Genomic DNA, 10,260 nt, shown 5'->3' with positions numbered 1-10,260 from the left:
GCAGACACCATCTCCACATTTAAGAGTAGGCTTAAGACTTTCCTCTTTGATAAAGCTTATAGTTAGTGCTGGCTCAGGTGAGTCCTGAACCATCCCTTAGTTATGCTGCTATAGGCCTAGACTGCCGGGGGATTTCCCATGATGCACTGAGCTCCTCTCTCCTCTACTTCCTCTCCCTCTGTATGCAACCTCATCCCATTATTGCATGTTACTAACACAACTTCTCCCCTTTCTGGTAGTCTTGTGCTTTCTCGTCCCTCTCCTCTCTCCTCCTATCACTTCCTGCAGGTGTTTCTGGCTCTGGAGCTGTGGAGTCTGGATCTGTGGTTGCGGGTCACCTGCTGCCCCCGTGTTCCTGCTCGACACCCTCTGCTGCAACGACTATTGTTACTAGTCCTATTGTTATTATTGTTATTATAATCATTACGATTGTTACCATTAACACTACTATAAATATCTCTCTCCCTCTCTCTCTCTCTCCCCCTCTCTCTCTCTCTCTCCTTCACCCCCAACCGGTCGAGGCAGATGGCCGACCCACCCTGAGTCATGGTTCTGCTCGAGGTTTCTGCCTCTTAAAAGGAAGTTTTTCCTTGCCTCTGTCGCCTAGTGCTGCTCTTGGTGGGAACTGTTGGGCTTCTGTGGTGATGGCGCAATGGATAAGACACATGCCTTTGGTGTGAGAGACCTGGGTTCGAATCCATTGTGGCACACCAATATGTCCCTGAGCAAGACACTTAACCCCTCATTGCTCCAGAGGTGTGCGACCTCTTACATATATAGCAATTGTAAGTCGCTTTGGATAAAATAGCATCATAGAGTACGGTCTAGACCTGCTCTTTTATGAAAAGCGCTGTGAGATAACTGTTGTTGTGATTTGGTGCTATATAAATAAAATTGAATTGAAATTGAACTTTTAAATCTTTACACTTAAATGACAACTCTTTAAATTTGTTTTTCTGGTTCTAAACCAGACAAAAAGCTGTCAGTACCTGCACTCCTCACCTTGCTTCTCTGATGAACTTTTCTTTTTGAGGAATGCTTTTGAGTATTACAAAGCAGATATGAAAAGTGCAGTCAGTGTGCTGCAAATTGTTTTATCATTAAAATTGCTGACATGCCAGCCACTCTTTAACTCTGCAATGTATGAACTGAACATGTCCAAAGTCTGAATCATCTGTAAAAGTCTGTTTAAATTCTGTCGTAAAGTGTGTCAGGTTGACTGAGTGAATTCTGAAAAAAACATCGACGCCTCTTACTGTCGACCCAATGATGTTAACGCTGTGTATGAAAAAAAATTTTATATTTTCCTAAACGCAACAAAGTAGTTTTGTTGACTGAACCACAAAGTATCACAAAGTTTACCACTGCTTTAATCTTTAAAACCTAACCGGACGTTGCATGCTTATTGTTGCTAACTTGACCCCCGAGCCCTACATGTCAAAAAACATCGCTAAGGGGTATCCAGGGCGTTAAAAAACAATGCCCAATGACCAAGCACATGTGCAGTGCTCCATGGTTAAAAAAATAAATATGCTACGTCCGGTTAGACTTACAAAATAAAACATGTGCTAAACAATGTTAAACACTTGTTGTTTGGTTAGGTTTAGGCACAAACTTCCTGGTTAGCTTTAGGAAAATATCATGGTTTGGGTTAAAATAAGTGGGTTAGTTATGGAAGTTCCATCCATCCCTCAAGAGTTAAGTGATGTAATTTAAGTCAACTATTTGTTTTAAATAGTTGACTTATAATTGACCTACGTCACCTGACAAATAATGCTTTAGTGTTGAAAAAAGTGGGGCGGCTGTGGCTCAGGAGGTAGTGCGGGTTGCCCATTAACCGGAGGGTTGAAGGTTGGCGGCTCCTTGAAGTACTGAACCCCGAATTGCCCTTGGTGGCTGTTGTGCCAGAATGTATGTGAATGTTAGTTTCTGTTTGAGCACTTAGGCTCAGTGTATAAATGTGAGTGAATGGTGAATGCAGATGTAGTGAAAAGGCGCTATACAAATATGGAGCTTTACATTACAAAAATCACGCTAAATAGGTCCCCAGAGTTAAAAAGTTACGCCGGGTTCAACGGGTTGAATTAAATATTCGCAGCCCTGCTGAGGTGTTGGGAAGCCCAGGCTGCTTGGATTGCGGCCTTCAGCTCGTCTGTTTTGTTGGTCTGGACAACAGCCCATAGATTCTCTATGAGGTTCAGGTCATGTGAGTTGGCTGACCAACCGAGTACAGTAACACCATGGTCAGCAAAGCAGTTCCTAGTGGTTTTGGCCCTGTGGGCAGGTGCCACGTCCTGCTGGAAAATGAAATCAGCGTCTCCGGACTTTAAGCAACTTGGATTCTGGTCCTCTACACTCGTCCTACTCTGGAACCTTGATTTCCATATGAAATGTAAATATTAGTGATCTGAAAAAAGGACTTTGGAGCACTGAGCAACGGTCCAGTTCTGTTTCTCCTTAGCCCAATAGGAGCTTCTCACGCTGGAGTGACTTGACACTAGGAATGTAGTTCAATTCCCGGAGCCTTCTGTGCCTGGTGGCTCTTGGTGCACTGACTGCGGCCTCAGTCCACTCCTTGTGAAGCTCCCCCAAGTACTTGAACGGGCTTTGTTTGACAATCCTCTCAAGGCTGCGGTTATCCCTTTTGCTTGTGCACCTTTTCCTGCCACACTTTAACCTTCCAGTCAACTTTCCATGAATATGCTTTGATTACAGCACTCTGTAAACAGCCAGCCCTTTCAGCAGGGACCTTCTGTGGCTTAACCTCTGGACCTCTTCTGGATAACTGTCAAGTCAGAAGTCTTCTCCACGATAGTGGTTGTGTGAACTACCAGACTGACAGATTAAAGGCTCTTCTCAGGTCGACATTTCTGTTTAATACATTCGTTATTCTAATATTCTAATCATTTGAGATGTTAATTTTTGATTTCCATGAGCTGGTTTTACTGTAAAGTGTCTTTGAGTGTCCCGAAAGCACCATAGAAATAAAATGTGTTGTTATTGTTCCTTATAGTCAGGTTCTCAAAATCCGAATCAACAAGTGATGCTCAAGAATAAAAATTTTGGCAAACTAAGTTTATTCTCAGTTGAAGTTCATGGAAACCCTGCAGAGGCTGTTACATCACCATACCAAGTCCCTCAGGTCAAAGGTCATTTCAGCCTGTCAACATGTTTGTCCCTGAGGCCTCTTCACATTAGCCACAGTTTCCCCTAATTCCCTCTGAAGCAAATTACAGTCAGAGCTGTCAACCAGTGAGACCAATCAGCCTGAGCAGACCTCAGCACTGGTTCCACTGGTGCACAGAGGGCTGAGGACGATAATGACCTCCCCTCAGACTCTGTGACATCACACATCAGGATGGACAGATACGCAAGTTTGTTCAGTCTTTGTCTAAAGTTTGGATACAGTCTACATTTCCTGCTTTGAGTGAATGACGACTGAATCTTTTCTTTAGTTTTAAGTTCTCTAATAGAACAGATTCTGGAGCGTCACTGTAAATATATCAGTCCACACCGACTCTCAGACAACAGTCAGTACACAACACTTAGTGTTAAGTATGAACCCCATAAACAGTCAAACAGATCGCACCTCGTTTCCACATACTGTCAGTCTGAGGGCTTTAATCTACAATTGTTACATTCTGTTTTTGTCCGTCGTGACTAAACGTCCAAAACTCCACTTAGAAATAGATAAGGATCTTGTTTTTAGTTTTCTTCAGTATCAAAGTGATCCTGTGGTAGTTGTCTGTAAATCCATGGGTACACTGCAAAATATATACAATAGCACAGTTAACAACAGTAGAATATTTTAGATTTAGGGCTCAGATTAAATCTGTTCTGTAAGACTTCAAAGCAAACCCCGAAAGAAAAGTTTAGCAGAGGAGCTAGATGAAGAGTGCACATAGAAGAAGAAAAAAAACTTTAAGAATCTTCATGTAAGTGAAAAGAAATTAAAATTACAGGACCAAAGACTACAGAGCAAGTAACAAGAAGTCCATACATGTTATTTAATCTGGTGTCAGAGCAGGCCAGTAGCTGTATCGTTGTTAATGATGATGTTGAAGTTTGAACAATGAAACTTGAGAAGAATTATCAAGCATCAATTACGATGATCCCCATTTGGTTTATCGAGCCATCATAACACCGTTCACAGGAAGAACGAACTGCAATGATTCTGTGATTTAGAATATTTTATTGCATCTTACGGATGGAGGAAAGCTAAGATTTTGTAGGAGGAATGGATTACGGTCCAGATGTAGGGATGAAGGATGAAAGGAGTAACGAATGAGGGTCAAAGCATGGGGATGAGGGTCGAGGGTTGTAGTGATGGGGATAAAGGGTGAGGGATGAAGGAATGAGGGCTGAGGGATTGAGGTTTGTTGCTTGTGGTACCTTCGGCCGAATCGTCTCTGGTGTTTTACTATCTCCAGCTCTTGTGGTTCACTGATGTTCTCTTTCCCTGTGTCCGAGGATTCCTTTGCTTCTTCATGGCTCTCTACCAACCACCACAGCCAACTCTAGCTGGACCACAGCAACTCTAGCTAGCCTCCCACCTGCTCTTAACTTCAATTTTTACCTTGCCTATTAATAATAATAATAAAAATGCATTTTATTTAATGGCGCCTTTCATAACACCCAAGGTCACCTCACAAACAATATACACTGGGATCACTGCATAAAACAATACACAACAAACAAGCCGCATACAGGTAAAATGCATTAAAAACTCAGTATAACATGTTATAAAAAAGCTTGTATAAAAAGATGTGTTCAACAAGCAGTCGATATTGCGAACATCAAGGGGAAGAGAGTTCCATAGGCGGGGAGCAGCATAACTACAAGATCTGGCACCCATGGTATTTTGTCGAATCTGACGTACCACAAGAGAAATTGAAGATGAAGATCTGAGAGCACGTGTAAACATGGAGAAGTTGTGTAAGGTATTGGGGTGCAAGATTATGAAGTGCCTTATAAGTAAGTAGCAGGATCTTAAATTCAACTCTATACTTTACTGGAAGCCAGTGCAATCGCTGGAGAACTGGAGAAATGTGCTCAGTATAAGGAGTTCTAGAAAGAACAAGAGCTGCAGAATTCTGAACTAACTGAAGCTTATGTAGCAATTTGGAAGGAACACCTCTGAAAAGAGCATTACAGTAGTCTATACGTGAAGTGACCAGTGCATGAATAAGAACTGCAGTATTATTATTTGAAAGAAAGGGGCGGAGACGGTTAATATTACGCAATTGGAAGTATGCGATCTGCGTGATATTATTAATTTGAGCTTCAAAGGATAGTGTGCTATCCATGATGACACCCAAACTTTTTATCTGTGAAGAACGATAGATTACAGTATTGTCAATGTCAATTAGATCTAGACAATTAGATCTAGACAAGACAGATCAAGTGCCAATAAGCAAAGCCTCAGTTTTGTTGCCATTTACCTTCAAGAAGTTAGCAGAAAGCCAATCTTTAATTTCAGCTAAACAGCTGGACAAAGATGGTGGTGGGAAAGAACCAGTGGGTTTGGCAGACAAGTAGAGTTGGGTGTCATCCGCATAACAGTGGAAATGAATCCCATATTTCCTCAAAATATAACCAAGAGGGAGCATGTAAATAATGAAAAGAAGCGGGCCCAAGACAGAACCCTGGGGAAATCCAGTAGTGACTATAGATGTTCTTGATCGAAAACCTTTTCATTGAATACGCTGACTGCGTCCAGATAGATATGACCTAAACCAAGACAGATCAGTGCCAGTAATACCAATAGAAGCTAATCTGTCAAGAAGTATCTTATTTGAGACAGTATCAAAAGCAGCGCTCAAGTCTAGAAGGACAAGTATGGATAAAAGCCCAGAGTCAGCTGCCAACAGTAGATCATTGGTTATTCTGACAAGAGCAGTCTCAGTGCTATGGTGAGGACGAAAGCCAGATTGAAATTGTTCATACAAATTATTATTAGAAAGATGTTCATGAATTTGAACTGCAATACACTTTTCCACTACCTTAGAGATAAATGGTAAATTTGAAATTGGACGAAAATTATCAGAATTAAATGGATCACCCCTGGTTTCTTAAGAATGGGAGGAATAATAGCAGATTTAAGAGATGAAGATACAGAACCAGAAACAAGTGAAGCATGAACAATTTTAGTAATCAATGGCGACAGGGCTGGTAAACAAGCTTTCACTAAAGTGAGAGACTGGGAGAGTAGGTAGAGGGTCTAACTGACAAGTCGAAGATTTAGATTTACCTATCAGACCCACTATCTCTGAAGTAGTTGGTAGTGTAAAGTTAGAGAAAACAGAGTGGGGAGGTGTGTAAGTGATAGATTTACAGGAGTCATTGTGAAGAGTACCAGTAAGTAGGCCTAATTGCTGATGTACCTTTTCAACCTTAGATGCAAAAAAAGTCAAAAAACTATCACATAAGTCAGTGGAATACATATCAGATGGCAGAGAATCAGGTGGTTGCAGAATATTGTTTACCACCAGGAAAAGGGACCTGGAGTTCCAATTACCAATTATGTTGGAGTAGTAATCAGATTTAGCCTTGGACAGTGCATTTTTATAATTTCGAATATGTTCAGCATACATTTCTTTATGAACAGTAAGGCCAGACCTGACATATAACCGCTCTAACCTACGGCTTTTAGTTTTAAGTTCACGTAGTTCAGGTGTAAACCAAGGAGCTGAGTGTACAAATGAAACAGTTCGAGTTTTCACAGGTGCAAATTCATCTAAAATCATGTTCAGTCCATCATTGTAGTATGTAACTAGTTCATCAACAGCAGATAAATTCATTTTACAGGAGAAGATGGCAAGTTCATCAGCAAGAGTAGGCACATCAATGTTCTTAATATTCCGAAATGTGATTGAAAGATACGGGTTTACCTTAAATGCCACAAAAGGACACCAGCAGGTGATCTGATATGGACAGATCAGAAACAGTACAATTATAAGGTGTTATACCAGAACAGCAAAACAAGATCAAGAGTATGCTCCTTAGTATGAGTGTGCAATGTGTTAAATGATAAATATTCACATGTAAATGCATTACTGACATTGTCTATATGAATGTTAAAATCACCCAGAATGATTACATTTGGAGATATGGAAGATAGATAAGTCAAAAGTTCAGATAGTTCAGTTAAGAAGGCATTATTGCTCTTGGGAGGACGGTAAATAGTTGTGAGGATGGTAGGAATTGCACCATTGATTTTTAAGGCAGTTGTTTCAAAAGAAGAATATGTAGACAAAGTTAACTGAGATACTTTCAATTTCTCTTTATGAAGTATTGCTAGCCCCCCTCCCCATCCCGTATCCCGAGATTTACAAACATAACTATATCCTGGGGGAACAGACTGGTTTAGATGAAAAAAGTCGTCGAGAAAGTCAAACTTACGGTCAGACAGTAGATCGTACACCAAAGGTCCTTTATTAGAGAGAGATCGTATATTAAATAATCCAAAGGAAAAATTGTTTTTACCATAATCGTTGCCAACCGATCTGGCCAGGTTGGTAAATACACTGTGATCGACAGTCCATGAGAGCCTCTTCGGTGAGCTTGGTTTAGATGACCAAAAGGACCGTATTTGACATGAGCCATCAATGTTGTAACTCCGCCGAGACCCGCGATGTATGTATTTCCGACGTGGTATGTTCACAATATCTGTGGGAAGATATGGAGCTGACGGAAGATTAAAAGGACGCAAACGGAGCTTGTCTACTATGTCCGCTCCTGGCTCTGTCAAACACAAAATGTAACAGAACAATCTGGCCAACATGGACCCAGCAGACACGTCCAAGCTTCGGCAAGTTTTATCCAACCAAGGGGTTCGGGTTTGACAAAACGAGAGGACTCTGCATGAGGGAATGGACACTTAACGCAATCTTTCTATCAGTATTAATCAACTCAACGGACAACTTCCCCATAGAACCACTGACCTGTCTGTTTACTCAACCGGAGCAGTGGCTGTGACTTTGGTTTCAGCAACAACCTCTCTCTTCGCCTTTATTCCTTACACCTGAACATTACTCCAGTAATCTGGATTCTTGTGGTCAGTTCACATTTCAGTTTACACATGTCTAGAAGTCCCATGTCCACTTCTGAGTCAGGAAAGTTGATAGTAACAGAGCCGGAACGAGGTCTCTGTGGAAAGCCGCAGCCGGCATGCCGGAACCAGTCACATATAGACGCGTGGTCCAGACCCATCAGCGTCAGTTTGTAACGCACTGGGGATCCCTATAGCGTCATAGTTCAACGCAGGGGGGAAGCCCTGTAGCGTCGGTTTTTGACGGTAAAGGCAGGTATATGATATTTAACAGAAAAGACTGAGTAAGGAGGTGGATGGAGAACCAGAACCCGGACTTTGAATCAGGAGACCGGGGTTTGTGTCCTGTGTGAAACAAAAAGTCAACGTTAAATATGTGTATTGAAGTGGAGCGAGTCATGTAAATTGCATAAGTTACGCAAGTAAGTTAAGTTACATTTTAACTGACGTATGTAGTTATTTTAACCCAAACCATGATGATTTTTCCGAACCTTAACCAAGTAGTTTTGGTTCCTAAAACTCACCAAGTCGTTTTTGGGCCTAAACATAACCAAATTACGTTTCACAACTTTAATACCGTGCTGTGACAAAATGGCGATGTTTTGAAACGCTAGTGTTTTATTTTGAAAGTCTAACCAGACATTGCATATTTGTTGTTGCTAAGCGTTGCTAACTTGACTGTGAAGCCCTTAACGTCTAAAAGTGACTAAAAGGTTACCCAGGGCGTCAATATGTGACGAGTCGGAAGTTAGAACGTGTTGGTTTCAAAGCTGTTGTGTTACAAGTCACGGTCTTTTTTTGTTCATCATCTAACCCGGAAAGCTGAATCACTATGTGAAAGCTCACACGGTTGCGGGATTATGCCGCAATCTTTAGTTCAGCATGAATGAGCAATTGCGGCATATTGGCGGATATTCTTTCCACGTTTATGACGGGATCTCTGTGTGAAAGCAGCTTACTGTATGTCTCCGTCTCCCCAGACCTGCCATCCTTAAGCTCTCCACCAGATGTACCTCAGACTGTCCCTCCTTTCACCTGACTGTCCTGCAGTGATCCTGCCTGCTCCACCCACTCATCACCTGCAGCTCTTTCCCTCATCTCATCACCCACTCACCTTATATCCCAGTTCATTTAATTTGTTCCTTGCCAGTTTGTTATGTTGCTCAGTGCTCATGTCTTTTCATGGTTTCCTGTTTCTACCTACATGCCTGAATTTGATATTTGCCCGTGTATTCAACTTTGGATTCCTGTCTACTCCTTAATGCACACCTGCAGTTATATTTGGGCGTATTCTGAACAGTAATGGGAGAACCATACTGAATTCTGCTTGTAAGAATTTAAACGTATGAAGAATATTTGCGAACTTGGTGAAGTGTTGTATATTTTCATGTCTTCACATGAAAGGGTGTATATTTTACACACAGAATGTACAAGCTGTTAACTACTTACTTAATAATGATGTACAGACCGTTATAACAGTAGTCAAGACCATGTTTTAATTGCACTGCATTGTTAGACACAAATCAGTCTGCTGCTTAACATTGTGTGTGTGTGTGTGTGTGTGTGTGTGACCAACAACTAATCTTATTGTTTTTAAAATTCAACAACGATCGAACAAACAAATCAGTAACAGTCAGTGTGTCATCTGATAATCAGGTCAGACTGCTGCTGTGCAGTAGGTGTCTGAGCTCAGGTGGGAGGCAGTCACAGTGTGACTCCAGCAGGTGAGCACATCAATGGTTGAACGCATCCGTTCTCACAACTTGTGTTATAGTGACATTAACTAATGTAATGGTAACTTTGATACACCGAGGTGTGTTTATATTATTGATGCTTTCTTTTACAATGATGCATTTAAACTTATTAAACTTTCACAAAGCTGTGAGAAAATGTATGACTGCAAGATGTTTATCTAATGAACTGTGTTAATAACTGTTTAAGAACCAGGATCATGATAAACTCTACACAGTTTTCATATTTTACACTTGATGCCTACTTCGACACTGGGGCTTTTAAATATTTGTATTTCATGATTGTCATGTCTTTATATATGTTAATTGTTTGTGTGAATCTTCTGCTCATTGTGGTTATCTGTCTGAACAGAAGCTTACATGAACCTATGTACCTTTTTCTGTGCAGCCTGTTTGTAAATGAGCTGTATGGTAGTACAGGGTTGTTTCCATTCCTTCTGCTTCAGATTCTCTCTGACA

Source organism: Micropterus dolomieu, linkage group LG17, assembly GCF_021292245.1.
Source record: "Micropterus dolomieu isolate WLL.071019.BEF.003 ecotype Adirondacks linkage group LG17, ASM2129224v1, whole genome shotgun sequence".
NCBI lineage: Eukaryota > Metazoa > Chordata > Actinopteri > Centrarchiformes > Centrarchidae > Micropterus > Micropterus dolomieu.
Note: the sequence above shows the minus strand (reverse complement) of the source record.